This window comes from Hemiscyllium ocellatum, unplaced genomic scaffold, assembly GCF_020745735.1.
Source record: "Hemiscyllium ocellatum isolate sHemOce1 unplaced genomic scaffold, sHemOce1.pat.X.cur. scaffold_103_pat_ctg1, whole genome shotgun sequence".
Lineage (NCBI taxonomy): Eukaryota > Metazoa > Chordata > Chondrichthyes > Orectolobiformes > Hemiscylliidae > Hemiscyllium > Hemiscyllium ocellatum.
In genome coordinates, this window is record NW_026867652.1 from 739,087 (window position 1) to 755,518 (window position 16,432).

The following is a 16,432-nucleotide window of genomic DNA, read 5'->3' on the forward strand; positions in this document are numbered from 1 at the left end:
TGCAGCTGAGCTGGTGGCATTGCCATTGAAATTGCATGCGTCCGGACATTGTGCTTAATTTTGGATATCAGAGCAAATGGTTAGCTCGCGTGTGCGCGTTCGGAAAAGTCAATGATTTTTTTTGTTAAAAAGCTTTGCAACGGAAGGAAATACTTCAGACGATCGTGCGATCGATTGCAAATCAGAAAACGAATAGCTGCCGTGGTTGTGAGCGCAGGCAATATAAGCCTTTGTTTTGACGCAAAGGCTACCTAGGTCGGATAGCTCAGCTGGTTAGAGCGTAGCGTTAATAACGCCAAGGTCGTGGGTTCACTCCCCACACTGGCTATGTGCAGCGCTCGTCTCGTCAGCTGTGCTGTGTCAAGGTTCGTCTTGGTTCTTGCTTTCACCGTCTGCAAGAACTTGTCACATGATCGATTCAGATGTGTATTCATTCGAAAGCCGACCATCGCTGTCATGGAACATCAACTCGTTGGTCCCATGCCGGATCTCAGCTGCGTTGCTCTATTTCCAAACAAAACGCACCACAAAATCACCAAGCAGAAAGCCTCACCAGCGCAATAAAACATTTGACAGGGATAGACGCACAACGCGATCACCGTACCCATGATGACTGGTGGATGTTGTCTGCAGCAAATCAATCAGTCTCAATTGTTTTCACAAAGAAATGCAAAACATGAAATATATAAAGTATTAAGTCGACCTGACACAGTCTCGGAGGAGAACCAGAGTTCAGGCTTCAATTCACTTCAAAGATTCGTTCAACTCATTTTCCTGGATCTCTGTTACTACACTTCCCGCGACTTCCAGAGGGAATTCATTCGCTTGCTCACCTCTCATGCATCGACACTGGAGTCATCATATCCCCAGCAATATCACAGAGTCATTAATAAAAGCAAATTACTGCAGATGCTGGAATTCGAAACCAAAAGAGAAAATGCTGGAAAATCTCAGCAGGTCTGGCACAATCTGCAAGGAGAGAAAAGAGTTGACGTTTCGAGTCTAACTGACCCTTTGTTCAAGATTTTGAAAAAAGGGGAGATTTACAGAGCTATTAACACCAGGCTGAGAGAAAGAGAGTCAAGGCTCCAGATGCAAAGGTGATAATGATAGTGCACGGAGAGATTAAAGGGAGATTAGGAGCCGCGAATGACCAAGGCTGAAGCCAGTGTTACGTGACAATATATGTGGGGATGTGTGAAACAGAGACAAAATGGAAAACAGGGGAGAAGCGTAGCAAAGCGGGAAGAGGAGAGGAAAAATGTATTGACAGAGTGGGAAGCGACAGAAAGAGAGACAATCAAGAAATAAGAGGTACACAACAGTGAGAAAAACGCAAATAAAAAAGGTAAGTAAAATAATTGACATAAAATTATCTGAAGTTGTTTGAATTTAACAACTTCAGACAATTTTACTTCATTATTTTATTCATCTCTTTCATCATTTCACCTGCAATATCATAGAGCCATTAGATATGGACAGCACTGAAAACACAATCTTAGGTCTGGCTCGTCCATTCCGAACAGATATCCTCAACTGATCCAGCCACGATTGCATGTACTTGTCCCATGTCTCTCTAAACCCTTCCTATTCAAATACACATCCAAATTCCTTAAAAGTATTGGAATTGTACCAGCCATCACCAGCTCGTCCGGCAACTTATTGCAGACACTCACCACCCTTTGCGTGACGCCGTTGCTCGTCACTGCCTGTCGAAATCTCACCCTCCCACACCAGATTTATACCCTCTCGTGCTGCACTGCCCCACCTGAGAGAAACGAACTCAGCTATTTACCCGAAAAATGGCCCTCATGATTGAAAAACCTCCATAAGGTCAGCTCCCAGCCTCTGATGCGCCAGGCAAAATCGTGAGAAAGTGTTCAGCCTGTAAGCGTTTGCACCTTTTCCATTTTCAAATGTAGGATGTAGCATGCTGTCTGAAGCAGTCATCTTAGCAGCTGATCTGTCGCTGACAAACGCTGCAGGAAGGCGTGATAACTTGCTAAATATCCTGTCAAACGAAGATTGCATAAGCAACATGAGTCATTGAGGAAAACGTGCAATTGAGTTCAGCACTGTTGCTCACTCTAAAGCAACTGCGTCCTTCGAGAGCAGAAAGAATCCCACTGTTAGATTGCAATTCAAATGCATTTGGCATAAGGTTCGCAGCAGTTTATAAGCAGCAGAAAACCCTGACTCCAAAGGTCTGCGAGTTTCCAGAAGCACAGTGAGCGATCTTCGAAGTTACGTTTCTCCAGACGATATTTAACAGCATGACAAGCTGCAGCTGAGCTGGTGGCATTGCCATTGAAATTGCATGCGTCCGGAAATTGTGCTTAATTTTGGATATCAGAGCAAATGGTTAGCTCGAATGGGCGCGTTCGGAACAGTCAATGCTATTTTTTTGTTGAAAAGTTTTGCGACGAAAGGAAATACCTCAGACGAGCGGGCGATCGATATCAAATCAAAAAATGAATAGACGCCGTGATTGTGAGCACGGGCAATGTAGGCATTTGTTTTGGCGGGGCGGCTGCGTTGGTCGGTTAGCTCAACTGGTTAGAGCGTGGTTCTAATAACGCCAAGGTCGTGCGTTCAATCCCCACACTGGCCAGGTAGAGCGCTTGTGTCGTTGGCTACCCTGTGCCAAGGTTCGTTGCGGCTTTTAATTTTACCGCCAGCAAGAACTTGTCACATGATCGATTCAGATGTGTATTCATTTGAAAGCCAGTCATCGCTGTCTTGGAACAGCAACTCGTTGGTCCCATGCCGGATCTCAGCTGCGTTGCTGTATTTCCAAACAAAGTGAACCACAAAATCACTCAACAGAAAGCCTCGCCAGCGCAATAAAACATATGACAGGGATAGATGCACAACTTGATCGCCGTACCCGTGATGACTCTTGGATGTTGTCTGCAGCAAATCAATCAGTCTCAATTGTTTTCACAAAGAAATGCAAAACATGAAATATATGCAGTATTAAGTCGACCTGGCACAGTCTCGGAGGAGAACCAGAGGTCCGGCTTCAATTGAAATCAAAGATTCGTTCATCTTATTTTCCTGGATCTCTGTTACTACTTTGAACGCGACTTCCAGAGGGAATTCATTCGCTTGTTCACCTCTTATGCATCGACACTGGAGTTATCATATCCCCAGCAATATCACAGAGCCATTAATGGAAGCGAATTACTGCAGATGTTGGAATTCGAAACCAAAAGAGAAAATGCTAGAAAATCCATGCAGGTCTGGCACCATCTGCAAGTAGACAAAAGAGCTGACGTTTAGACTACAACTGACCCTTTGTTAAAGATTTTTAAAAAAGGGGAGAGTTAGGGAGCTATTTACACCATGCTGAGAGAAGGTGAGTCAGGGCTCCAGATGCAAAGGTGATAATGACAGAGCACGGAGAGATTAAAGGGTGATTAGGAGCTCCGAATGACCAAGGCTGAAGCCAGCGCTATGTTACAAAATATGTGGGGGATGTGTGAAGCAGACTAAATGGAAAACAGGGGAGAAGCGTAGCAAAGCGGGAAGAGGAGAGGAAAAATGTATTGACAGAGTGGGAAGCGACAGAAAGAGAGACAATCAAGAAATAAAAAGTACAGAACAATGAAAGAAACACAAATAGAAATGGTAATTAAAATAATTGAAAATAAAATTATCTGAAGTTGTTTGAATTTAACAACTTCGACAATTTTCCTTCATTATTTTATTCATCTTTTTAATCATTTCACCTGCAATATCATAGAGCCAATAGATATGGACAGCAATGGAAACACAGTTTTTGATCGAACTCGTCCATTCCGAACAGATATCCTCAACTGATCCAGGCGCGATTGCATGCACTTGACCCAAGTCTCTCGAAAGCCGTGCTATTCAAGTACACGTCCAAATTCCTAAAAAGTATTGGAATTGTACCAGTCATCACCAACTCGTCTGGCAAATTATTGCAGACACGCACCACCCTCTGCGTGAAGCCGTTGCTCCTCATTGCCTTTCGAATTCTCACCCTCCCACACCAGATTTGTACCCTCTCGATCTGCACTGCCCCACCAAATGAAGATTGCATTAGAAATATGTGATATTGAGCAAAACGTGCAAGTGTGTTCTGCGCTGTTGCTGACACCAAAGCAACTGCCTCGGTCGGGAGCAGAAAGAATCCATGGAAACCCAGTTTGAGGTGGTTCATGTCTCAGCGGTAGTTGGAAATGACGAGATTGAAGTCAGGTAATAGGACAGCACGGTGTGTCCTGGTGGATGGAGTGCATTGGAGGTGGGCAATGGGACCCTCGGAGGTTGGCGAGTGTCTACATTGTGAAAGTAAGCTCGTGGGCGTCAGAAGAAGTGTTCAATGTCACGGCGTGTATTAAATTGTTGTGGTTCTGTTCGCCGAGCTGGAAGTTTTTGCAGCAAACGTTTCGTTCCCTGGCTAAGGAACATCATCAGTGCTATTGGAGCCTCCTGTGAAGCGCTGCTTTGATGTTTCTTCCGGTATTTATAGTGGTTTGTTCTTGCCGCTTCCGGGTGTCAGTTTCAGCTGTAGTAGTTTGTATGTGGGGTCCAGGTCGATGTGTCTGTTGATGGATGTTCTTGCCGCTTCCGGGTGTCAGTTTCAGCTGTAGTGGTTTGTATATGGGGTCCAGGTCCATGTGTCTGTTAATGGAGTTTGTGGATGAATGCCATGCCTCTAGGAATTCCCTGGCTGTTCTCTGTCTGGCTTGTCCTATGATGGTAGTGTTTTCCCAGTCAAATTCATGTTCCTGGTTGTCTGAGTGTATGGCTACTAGGGATAGCTGGTCGTGTCGTTTTGTGGCTAGCTGATGTTCATGGATGCGGATTGTTAGCTGTCTTCCTGTTTGTCCTATATAGTGTTTTGTGCAGTCCTTGCATGGTATTTTGTAAACTACGTTAGATTGGCTCGTGCTGGCTATTGGGTCCTTTGTTCTAGTGAGTTGTTGTCTGAGTGTGGAAGTTGGCTTGTGTGCTGTTATGACTCCTAAGGGTCGCAGTAGTCTGGCTGTCAGTTCTGAGACGCTCCTGACATATGGTAGTGTGGCTAGTCCTTTTGGTTGTGGCATGTCCTCGTTCCGTGGTCTATCTCTTAGGCATCTGGTGATAAAGTTGCGTGGGTATCCGTTTTTGGCGAATACCTTGTATAGGTGTTCCTCTTCCTCTTTTCGCAGTTCTGGTGTACTGCAGTGTGTTGTGGCTCTTTTGAATAGTGTCCTGATGCAGCTTCGTTTGTGTGTGTTGCGGTGATTACTTTCATAGTTTAGGACTTGGTCTGTGTGTGTTGGTTTCCTGTGTACCCTTGTGGTGAATTCTCCGTTGGGTGTTCTCTCTACTAACACGTCTAGGAATGGGAGTTGGCTATCCTTTTCCTCTTCTCTCGTGAATCGTGTATTAAATTCATTAACGCTTAGACAGAGGGGGACAAATTTGAGGCCTTTCCTGAGGACTGGTCATTCATCCTCCTTCTGGTTGTGGTCAGAGAGAATGGTGAAAACTCGCCAAGACTGGGAGCTGGGATCTGGCGTGGTGTGGAGCTTGGGGAAGAGACCGAGCCTGTAACTGTAGTGAGTGTGGTGTTAGGGGGAATGGGCGTGGAGTCTTGAGCAGGGTGGTGTTCCCCTCAGGTTTCTGGGGACGGGGATGCTGACAGTGGGACCTGGGGTGTGTCAGCACAATGCAGGTGATTGTTGTTGATGGGGGTGGACGTGGTGGCAAACACGGCACTGGGGGCCGCTGAATTCACTGAGTGTGTGACATCAGCGATGATGTGAGCGGCGGACGTGTTGTCACTTGTGGCGTATGAGGAATTGTGAGGTGCGTAAATGGCACTTACTTTATGTTAACCAATAATTTCCTGTCACAAATCTGTTTGACAATGTCGTATTTTAATTAAACTCACTCCCTTACTGTTTCTCTGTTTTGGTCTTCATCTACATCTCCATGGTGTTCCAATATTTCAACCTTTCTCTTTGGACTTCCGAATTTCCATTCACCTCAGACCTGTCCTCCTCCTCATCCGTGTTCGTTTATAGCACACTGCATAATCTTGGTACCTATTCCAATAAAATAGCTCAGTCTTCCCTGAGTACTGGTAGCAGTGCTCACTGGTCAGAACCACTTCTGATGAGACTATTGTGTGATCCTGATACATTCCTGCACTCTGCTGATATCACTCAGTCTCTCTCCATGTGATATCCCTCACTGTGTGGGTCTAATTGCTGCCTCTGTCAGTGTCTCTCGCTCTTGCAGGTACTCCAGATCCTGGGCCAACAACATTCTCCAATTCAGAGGGAAGCAACTGCACAGGCCATTGATGGAGATTGGGATTTACCAGATCTCTGTGGAACTCAGTGCCATTCTCTATGTGTTGCCTTGATTGCATTAGAATAATTTCCCATTCTGTCTATTTCTCTGTCTCCTGCAGGTATTTTCGATGTCACTGACACAGCAGAATTCCCAATTCCTGTCTCGTCCATCAGCACATTGAAGATGGTTGGTCAGCCAGAGACAGATGGAGAGTGAGATCTGGAGCCTTCAGTAAATCCTACAGCCGGTAAGATCACTCACGCAGTCAGCAGCACAGGGAGGAGTTCATGGGCTTTAATTCAGAACCTGAGGAGTTGATGTCGGAACAATGCTGGGCAAGGAATATGACAAAAATCTCAGGCTTCATTATCACCACCTTGTCTGTAAATTCATCTGTTCCACAGAACCCTCCCTATGTCGGTCAGTTTCTCCACTGTCTGTTTCATAGATATCACCTTCCTCTATCTCTATCAGCCCCAACAACCCTGTTTATCCCTGTCAGCTCTTCCTACCAGTACAACTCTTCAGGTTTCTGCCGTTGCCTTTAATCCTGGGTTCTGTCACATCTCTCCTTAACGGACGAAAAACAACTCTTCAGTTCCTGAAGCCATCCCGGTCAGTGTCGTCCTTTCCAGACCAGAAAAAAGACCTCCCTGTATTTGTGAAATTTTTAAACTCCTACTACGTTCATGACCTCTGTAACCTTCCCGTCATGATAACAAAAAAGCTCTCTACCTTAGTAACCTCCTCCAGCTGTTAGACTCCTCCTTGTCTCTGTGCACAAAGCAGAGTGGCCATGCTTCTCTCATAAATTAGTTTCTGCATTTCTAATGATGACTAGGAACTCTTCCTGTCTCTAGAACGCACTCAGTCTCTGTAAACTCTGTTGGTCCCGAATGATGTAATTTCCTTCGGTAACTACAAACCTTTATTCCTTTAATTTTCTCCAAACGCAACCGCACAGCTTATTTCTATATCCTCCATGAGTGACAGAATCATATAGATGTACAGCACGGAAATAGACCCTTAGGTACAACCCGTCCATGCCGAACAAATATTCCAACCCAATCTCATCCAACCTGCCAGCAGCCAGCCGATATTCCTCCAAACCCTTCCCATTCATATACCCATCTAAATGCCTCTTAAATGTTGCAATTGCACTATTCTCCACCACTTCCTCTGGCAGCTGTTTCCATACACGTACCATCCTCTCCATGAAAAAGTTGCCCCTTCGGTCTGTTTTCTATCTTTCCCCTCTCAAACTAAATCTATGCCCTCTAGTTCTGGACTCTCTGACCCCACGGAAAAGACTTTTGGCTATTTGTCCTATCCATGCCCCTCATAATTTTGTAAACCTCTGTCAGGTCACCCCTCAGCCTCCGAAGTACCAGGGAAAACTGCTCCAGCCTGTTCAGCTTCTCCCTATAGCTCAAATCCTCCAACTCTGCCAACATCCTTGTAAATCTTTTGTGAACCCTTTCAAGTTTCACAAAATCTTTCTGATAGGATGGAGACCGGAAGGCCACAAAATATTCCAACAGTGGCCTAACCAATGCCCTGTACAGCCGCAACATGACCTTCCAACTCCTGTACTCAATACTCTGACCAACAAAGGAAAGCATACCAAATGCCACCTTCACGATTCTATCTACCTGCGACTCCACTTTCAAGGAGCTATGAACTTGCACTCCCAGGTCTCTTGGTCAGCAACACCCCCTAGGACCTTAGCATTACGAGTATAACTCCTGCTAAGATTTGCTTTCACAAAATGCAGCACCTCACATTTATTTGAATTAAACTCCATCTTCCACTTAGTCGAATGGCCCATCTGGTCCAGATCCTGTTGTAACCCTCTTCGCTATTCACTACACCTCCAATTTTGGTGTCATCTGTAAACTTACTAACTATATCTATTAAGCTCGCCTCCAAATCATTTATGTAAATGACAAACAGTAGAGAGTCCAGCAGTGATCCTTGTGTCTCTGCACTGGTCACAGGTCTCCAGTCTGAGAAACATCCCTCCACCACCACTCTCTGTCTTTTACCTTTGAGCCAGCTCTGTATCCAAATGTCTAGTTCTCCCTGTATTCCATCTTGCTTATCAGGCTCCCATGGGGAACCTTGTCAAATGCCTCACTAAAGTCCATATTGATCACATCTATCAATCTGCCCTCCTCAATCTTCTTTGTTACTTCTTTAAAAAACTCAATCAAGTTTGAGAGACATGATTTCCCACGCACAAAGCCATGTCGACTATTCCTAATCAGTCCTTGCCTTTCCAAATACATGTGCATCTTGTCCCTCAGGATTCCCTCCAAGAACGTGCCCACCACTGAGATTAGGCTCACCGGTCTATCGTTCTCTGGCTTGTCTTTACCACCCTTCTTAAACAGTGGCGCCACTTTTGCCAACCTCCTGTTTTCTAGCACCTCATCTGTGACTACTGATGATACAAATACCTCAACAAGAGGCCCAGCAATCACCTCTCTAGCTTCCCACAGAGTTCTCGGGTACACCTGATCATTTCTTGGGGATTTATTCGCCTTTAACAGTTTCAAGACATCCAGCACTTCCTCCCTTGTAATCTGGACGTTTTGAAAGATGTCACCATTTATTTCCCTGCAGTCTATATCTTTCATATGCTTTTCGACACTGATGCAAAATATTCATTTAGTGTCTCCTCCGTTTTCTGCGGCTCCACACAAAGGCCGCCTTGCTCATCTTTGTGGGGCCCTATTCTCTCCCTAGTTACCCTTTTTTCCTTAATATATTTGTAAAAACACTTTGCATTCATCTTAATTCTACTTGTCAGACCTATCTCATATCCGCCTTTTGCCCTCCTGAATTCCCCTTAAGTGTACTCACACTTCCTTTTTACTCTTCCCAGAATTCACTCGATCTATGCTGTCTATACCTGACATATGCTTCCTTCTTTTTTCTGAACCAAACACCCAATTTCTTTAGTCATCCAGATTTCCCTATACGTACTAGCCTTCCCTTTCACTCTGACAGGAACATTCTTCTATGGACTCTTTTATCTCATTTCTGAAGGCTTCGCATTTTCCAGCCGTCCCTTTACCCGTGAACATCTGCCTCCAATCAATTATCAAAAGTTCTTGCCTAATATCTCCAAAATTGGCCTTTATCCAACTTAGAACATCGACTTGTAAATCTGGTCTATCCTTTTCCATCACTGTTTTAAAACATATAGAATTATGGTCGCTGGCCCCAAAGTGCTCCCCCACTAACACCTCACTCACCTGCTCTGCCTTATTTCCTAAGAGTCGGTCAAGTTTTGCAGCTTCTCTAGTAGGTATATCCACTTACTGAATCAGAAACTTGTCTTGTACACACTTCAGAAATTCCTCTCCATCTAAACCTTTAACACTATGGCAGTGCCAGTCAATGTTTTGAAAGTTAAAATCCCCTACCATACCTACCCTATTATTCTTATAGATAGCTGAGTTCTCCCTACAAGTTTGTTTGGCAAATTCCCTTTGACTATTAGGGCGCCTGTAATACAATCCTAATAAGGTGATCATCCCTTTCTTATTTCTCAGTTCCACCCAAATAACTTCCCTGGATGCATTTCTGGGAATATCCTCCCACAGCACAGCTGTAATGCTATCCACGATTAAAAATGTCACTTCCACTCCTCTCTTGCCTCCCTTTCTATCCTTCCTGTAGCATTTGTATCCTGGAAAGTTAAGCTGCGAGTCCTGCCCATCCCTGAGCCATGTTTCTGCAATTGCTATGAGATCCCAGTCCCATGTTCCTAACCGTGCCCTGAGTTCATCTGCCTTCCCTGTTAGGCCCCTTGCATTAAAATAAATGCAGCTTAGTTGATTAGTCCTACCTTGTCCCTGCCTGTCCTGACTGTTTGGCTCACTTCTGTTCTCAGCTGTACCCGTTACAGATCGAGCTCCCAAAATCGTCCCTGTGATTGTTACCACGTCCCATCCGTGCATTCCTCCAAATCCCTGTAAAGTCCTCCCATTCCTAAAACCCTCAGTGTATATGTCACCTGTTCCAGCTTCCACAAACCACCCTATCTCTGTAAGACATCCCTCCCCCACAACCCCAACCACCCATCCCAGTTGCTACAGCCCGCTGTATCACTAAATGCCAGTAGTCACTATAATATCAGAGTAAGTGTGAAAGCAGGAATACTGTACTGGGTTAGATGATCAGTCCTGATCATATTAAATGGTGGGACCGACTCTGTAGTCAAATGGTCGATACCTGCTCTTCTCTATAAACGTACGATCTATATAACCTCCTTCAGTCCCCACAGCTCTCCCTATGTCCATAAATTCCTTCAGTCCCCACGACTCTTCCTATCTATGTACCCTGAATCATTCACGACAAACCTCCCTAACTCCATAACCTCCAATATACACCACGGCCCTCCCTATCTCCATAATCTCATCCAGACCCGACGACCCTCCCATTCAGAGTAACCTCCTTCAGTCCCCATGATCCTCCTGATCTGTGCAACCTCCTTCAGGCCCAACAGCCCCCCAGATCTCTTTGGCCTCTTTCAGGCCCCACATCACTCCCTATCTCCATCATGTCCTTCAGTCACCACGGCACTCTCTATGTCGATAATCTCATACAGTCCACACATTACTGCCTATCTCCATAATGTCCTTCAGTGACCATGAACCTCCCGACTTCCAAAACGTCTATGACCTGTTGACCCTGTAAGCTACCTTTTTCAGATTGAGAAACAAGAACGCCCATAACCCTTTCTGCTATCAGTCTGAAACCAAACCGTGTTAGCCTGACAGTCAGTCGGGATCTGGAATGTGTTAGAAAGGGTATGTCAATAGAAACGCATTTAATAAAAAGTGAACGTGGTTTTGAGCCTGTTGGATTGTATTTTTATTGTTGTGAGTATAAATGGAAGAATAGATACGGTTGTCGGAGTGGCTGTGCCAAGGATACGGTTTATTTGAATTTTTGGAAACATTTACACAAGTTTCAAGAAGGGCTATCGATTAACTTGGTAGAGAAAAGGGCACCTTAACTATCGGAAGGTGGTTGAGAAATTAGACAAAGTAGTGTTGTCAGAATTTACTGTGTAGAAAGACATGGAAGCTCGGGGAAATAAATAGCGATGTCTTGGAAAGAATTGTAAGGATATTAGATTACTTACAGTGTGGAAACAGGCCCTTCGGCCCTACAAGCCCACACCAACCCTCCGAAGCACAACCCACCCATACCCCTAACCTAACACTACGGGCAATTTAGCATGGCCAGTTCACCTGACCCGCACATCTTTGGCTGGTGGGAGGAAACCCACGCAGACACCACACAAACTCCACTCATTCAGTTGCCTGAGGCGGTGAATTGAACCCGGGTCTCTGGGGTTGTTAGGCAGTACTGCTCATCACTGTGCCACCGTGCCGCTCACTAATCCTCAACAGAGAAGACAAATTGCAAGAATCTTAAAATAATTAAAGGTAGATCAATCCTCAATAGCTCATTCGATCTATCCTAGAATATTGTGGGAAGCTAGGGAAGAGATTGCAGTGTCCCTAACAGAGATATTTATATTATCAACAGACACAATGAGTTACCAGAAGACTGCAGGGCAGCTAATGCTGTTCCATCACTTCAGGGTTGCAGGGAAACCGCAGGAAATTACAACCCCGTGAGCCCAGTGCTGGATAACTTGTTGGTGGAGATTCTGAGGGAAAGGAGCTGCATGTATTTGGAAAGGCAAGCGCTGACTTGAGATAGTCAGCATGGCTTTGTGAGTGGGAAACCATGTTTCACAAACTGGATTGACTCTTTGAGGAGTTGGTCAAGCGACAGATGAAGGCAGAGCAGTCAATGTTGTCTATATGGACTTCAGCAAAGCATTTGACAAGGTTCCAAGGGATGTAAAACATCTCGTCAAGATGAAGAGGAACCAAGGAGCAGAAACAGGGCTTCAGCGAGTTACATGGGCCAGCACGGCGGCTCAGTGGGTTGCTCTGCTGCCTCACAGTACCAGGGACGCGAATTCCATTCCAGCCCCAGGCGACTGTCTGTGTGGAGGTTGCACATTCTCTCCATGTCTGCATGGGTTCCCCGACAGGTGCTTCGGTTTCCACGCACCAACTGAAGACGAGCAGGTTAGGTGAATCAGCCATACGTTTTTCAAGAAAGGGAATAGAGATAATCCTGGGAACTACAGACCTGTCAGTCTTCTGTTTGTGATGTGCAGATTATTGGAGAGGACGCTGAGAGACAGGATTCATGATTTCTTGGCAAACCATAGTTTGATTACAGAGAGTCAGCATGGCTTTGTAAGGGACAGATCATGCCTCACAAATCTTATTGAGCCCTTTGAGAATGTGACAAAATGCATTTATGGCTCATTGAAAAAGTACAGAGCGTGGGATACAGGGATACCTGTCTGTCTGGATACAGAATTCCTGGCCCATTGAAGACAGAGGGTGATGACAGATGGAAAGCTTTCATCCTGGAGCTCGGTGACCAGTGGTTTTCTATAGGGAGAGATCACAGGATCACAGGTCTTTGTGACCTTACGAATGACTTGGATGTCTGAGTGGAAGAGTGGGATAGAAACTTTGCCAATGAGACGAAGGTTGGTGGAGTGGTGAGTAGTGTGGAAGTCTGTTGGAGGTTGCAATGGGACATTGACAGGATGTAGAGCTGGGCTGAGAAGTGGCAGATGAAGTCAAATCTGGAAAATTGTGAAGTGATTCATTTTGTCGAATACGGTGAAAAATACAGAATACTGGATAGTGTGGAGGAACAGATCGATCTTGGATTCATGACCAGATATCTGTCAAATTTTCCACCCAAGCTGATAACGTTGTTCAGAAGACATATGTTTTATTGGCTTTAATTAGCTGGGGGATTGAGTTTTAAAGCCATGAGGTTATGCTGCGGTTCTAGAGAGCCCTGTTTAGACGCCACTGAGAATATTATGTTCAGTTCAGATCCCCTTATTACAGGAAGGATGTGGAAGCTTCAGAGAAGGTGAAGAGGTGATTTACCAGGATATTGCCTGGACTGGAGAGCATGTTTTATGAAGAAAGGTTGAGTGAGCTTAGGGTGTTCTCATTGGGGTGAAGAAGGGTTGAGGGGCGAATTGGTACAGGTGAATAAGAGGGTGTGAGGCAAAGATAGAGTGAATAGTGAGAAACCTCTTTATCCCATGGCATGCATGGTACAAGGGGGAATAATTTTAAGGTGATTGGAGGATGTGTATGGGGAGATTTCAGATCGAGGTTCTTTACACAGAGAGTGGTCGATGGGTGTAATGGTGCATTTGATAGAATCTTGGTTAGGCACATGGATGATAGTAAAATGAAGGGTGTGTATGTTAGTTTGATCTTTCAGTCGGGTAAAAAGTTGGTATGGCATCATGGCCGAAGGGTCTTGTGCTGTACTGTTCTGTGTTCTATGTTCCGTATGGTAAACTGGATAATAAGCTGGGTAATAAATTCCTGAAGCAGGGCTCATGCTCGAAACATCGACTCTCCTGCTCCTTGGATGCTGCGCTTTTCCAGCAACACATTTTCAGCTCTGAACTCCAGCATCTGCAGTCCTCACTTTCTCCTTATAAGCTCAGATCAGTGTAAAAGGATATGGCATTCAGGAGGAGCTAATCAACTGGATACAAATTGGCTTGATGGTAGGCAACAGAGGGTGGTGGGAGACTTGTCGTTTTTCTGACTGGAGGCATGTGACCAGCGGTGTAGTGGGTCCAATATTGTTTGTCATTTGGATACAAAGTTTAATCGGGAATATTGGTTTCCTGGTAAGTAAGTGTTTTGGGTGATACTGCAATTGGTGGTAAAATGGACAGTGCAGAAGGTTGTCTGTGGTTCAACAGGATGGACAATACTGCTGGGATAGTGGGCTGAAGAATAGCAGATGGAGTTTAGTTAGATAAATGCAAAATGTTCCATTTTGGTAAAATAACCCAGAGTGGGATTTGTAAAGTTAATGTTCGGGTCCTGGGTAGTGTTGTCTGTCAGAGACCCATGGATGAGGTACACAGTTCTTTGAAAGTGGTGTCACAGGTAGACAGGCTGGTGAAACAGGCATTTGGGATGGTTACCTTCTTTGGGCAGAGCATTGAAAGTAAGAGCTGGGATGTCAAGATGCTGCCTGACCTGCTGTGCTTTTCCAGTACCACGATTATCTAGACTCTGGTTTCCAGCATCTGCTGCCCTTGTTTTTACCATGTTACATCTGTACAAGAGGTCACCGTAAAAGCATTGCTGATATGTAGAAAGAACTCATCAGGTTCACTTACCTCCTTTAGTGAAGGATATCTGACATTCTAACCTGGTCTGGCTAATATGTGACTCCAGACCCACAGCAATATGGCTGATCCTGTGCTATCTCTGGGCAATTCGCAGTGGGACAAGGAATGCTGGTCCAATCAGTGACACCCACATCCCATCAATGAATAAATTAAAATACACATGTCCCTCCCTATCTCTGCAAACTCCTCCATCTTCAGCAATCTGTAACGAATCATTCTCTGTAACACTCTCACCACCTCCAGCAACTTCACTTCTCCCTGTTCCTGTGGTATCATTAAACCCTGATCATGATTCCCATTCAAACTGCCCTCCTCCTGGTAGCAGACCCTTTGCAATCCCTTTAACACTTTCTCCTCAAATATTCTCTTACTTCATGATGTTAAGACGTTTTTGGTGATCGTCTTAGCCTCATAATCTAATATGATCCATTTTGCCCTGAGTGAGGGATGGGTGGGAATTTCTTGTTGAGGTTTCATGTTTCAATGGAATGTCGTTTTGTTGAGTATTTTTCACTGTCCCTCAAATGTTTTCCACTGTTCATTTACAGACACATTTGTCAGTTTGTTTAGCTTGTTTATCTTGGTCAGTTCTCCTCTCAACTTCATGTAACTGGCTATTTTTGTTTCTAGTTGTAATTTGTCCTTTCTGTAATTCACTTCAAAAGTTTAAATTCCTTTAAACTGCACTTTATCACAATTTCCCAGAGGATCTCACCAGGTGACATTACTTAGTCATTAAGTTCCATCACACAACGGTCGATCTGACATCGTTACATCCCTAGCCAGTTGCACAATCTGTTATTCAAAAACACACTGAAAAAAATCTCCCAACCCCTCTTCCAATATCACTGTTGTCAGTGTGATTGACAAGATTATTCGAAAATTGAAATTTCACTGAATGATCCCCTTGTACATCAGCAATGGTCTCACATTTATTTGTGGATTGTTAATTACTATTTTTAAAATTATTGAGTTCAAATTCCACCATTTCTGATGGTGGGATTCCAGCCTGCATCCCTTGAACTTTAGCTGAGCTTTTGGATACATGCTCTAGCAATAATACTACGAGGCCATCACTTCATCTGCTCACAGGTTGCTCATTCCTGACCGGTTATATCAGTGCATGATGAAGCAAAACCTGTTCTTCCAACACAGTTATGTTTTCCTGATATCTTCCAGAACTCTGGTGATATCACTTAGTATCTCACTCTTGCTCTTGCTCTCGCTTTCTCTCTGTCTCTCTGTCTCTCTTCTCTCTCTCCAGATTTTCCAGATCTCTATGTCTTCAATAATTTGTAACTCCTATAACAGTTCCTATCTCTGTAACCTCGTCCTAGCCCAATAGTCCCTCCACATATTTGAAATGTACTGCATTCCGGACTACCATCCCTTGTGCTGTAACTTGCTTCAGTGTTTACAACATTCCTTATCTCGGTAGTCTCCTCCTCCAATAACTGGAGACAGAGGCATGCAGCACGGAAACTGTTCCTTCAACCAACTAGTCCATGCTGACCAGAGTCCATGAACGAGTTGCGTTTCCCTGTATTTGACCCGTATCCCTTCAAACCTTCTCCTCCCCATGTACCTGCCCAACTTTTACATGATGTAATTGTACTGTTTTCTATCATTTCCCCTGGAAGCTCATTCCATAACTGCACCATTCACTGTGTAGAAAGTTTTCTCCTAAAATCTCTTTTAAGTATTTCCTCTCCCATCTCATATTTATGCCCACTAGAACACAGAACATGACAGCCCAATACAGCCCCTTCTCTCTTCGATTTTGCGCCAACCTGTAGACCCAATCTGAAGCCAATCGAACCAACA

The 16,432-nt window shown here is 44.6% G+C and overlaps 1 non-coding gene across 1 annotated transcript; it reads left to right on the forward strand.

Moving 5' to 3' along the window:
• The first annotated feature begins 2,537 nt into the window (after positions 1 to 2,537).
• On the forward strand, positions 2,538 to 2,611 carry trnai-aau (transfer RNA isoleucine (anticodon AAU)). The gene has a single exon. It is a non-coding gene; the product is annotated as a tRNA-Ile (tRNA).
• Positions 2,612 to 16,432: the final 13,821 nt, after the last annotated feature.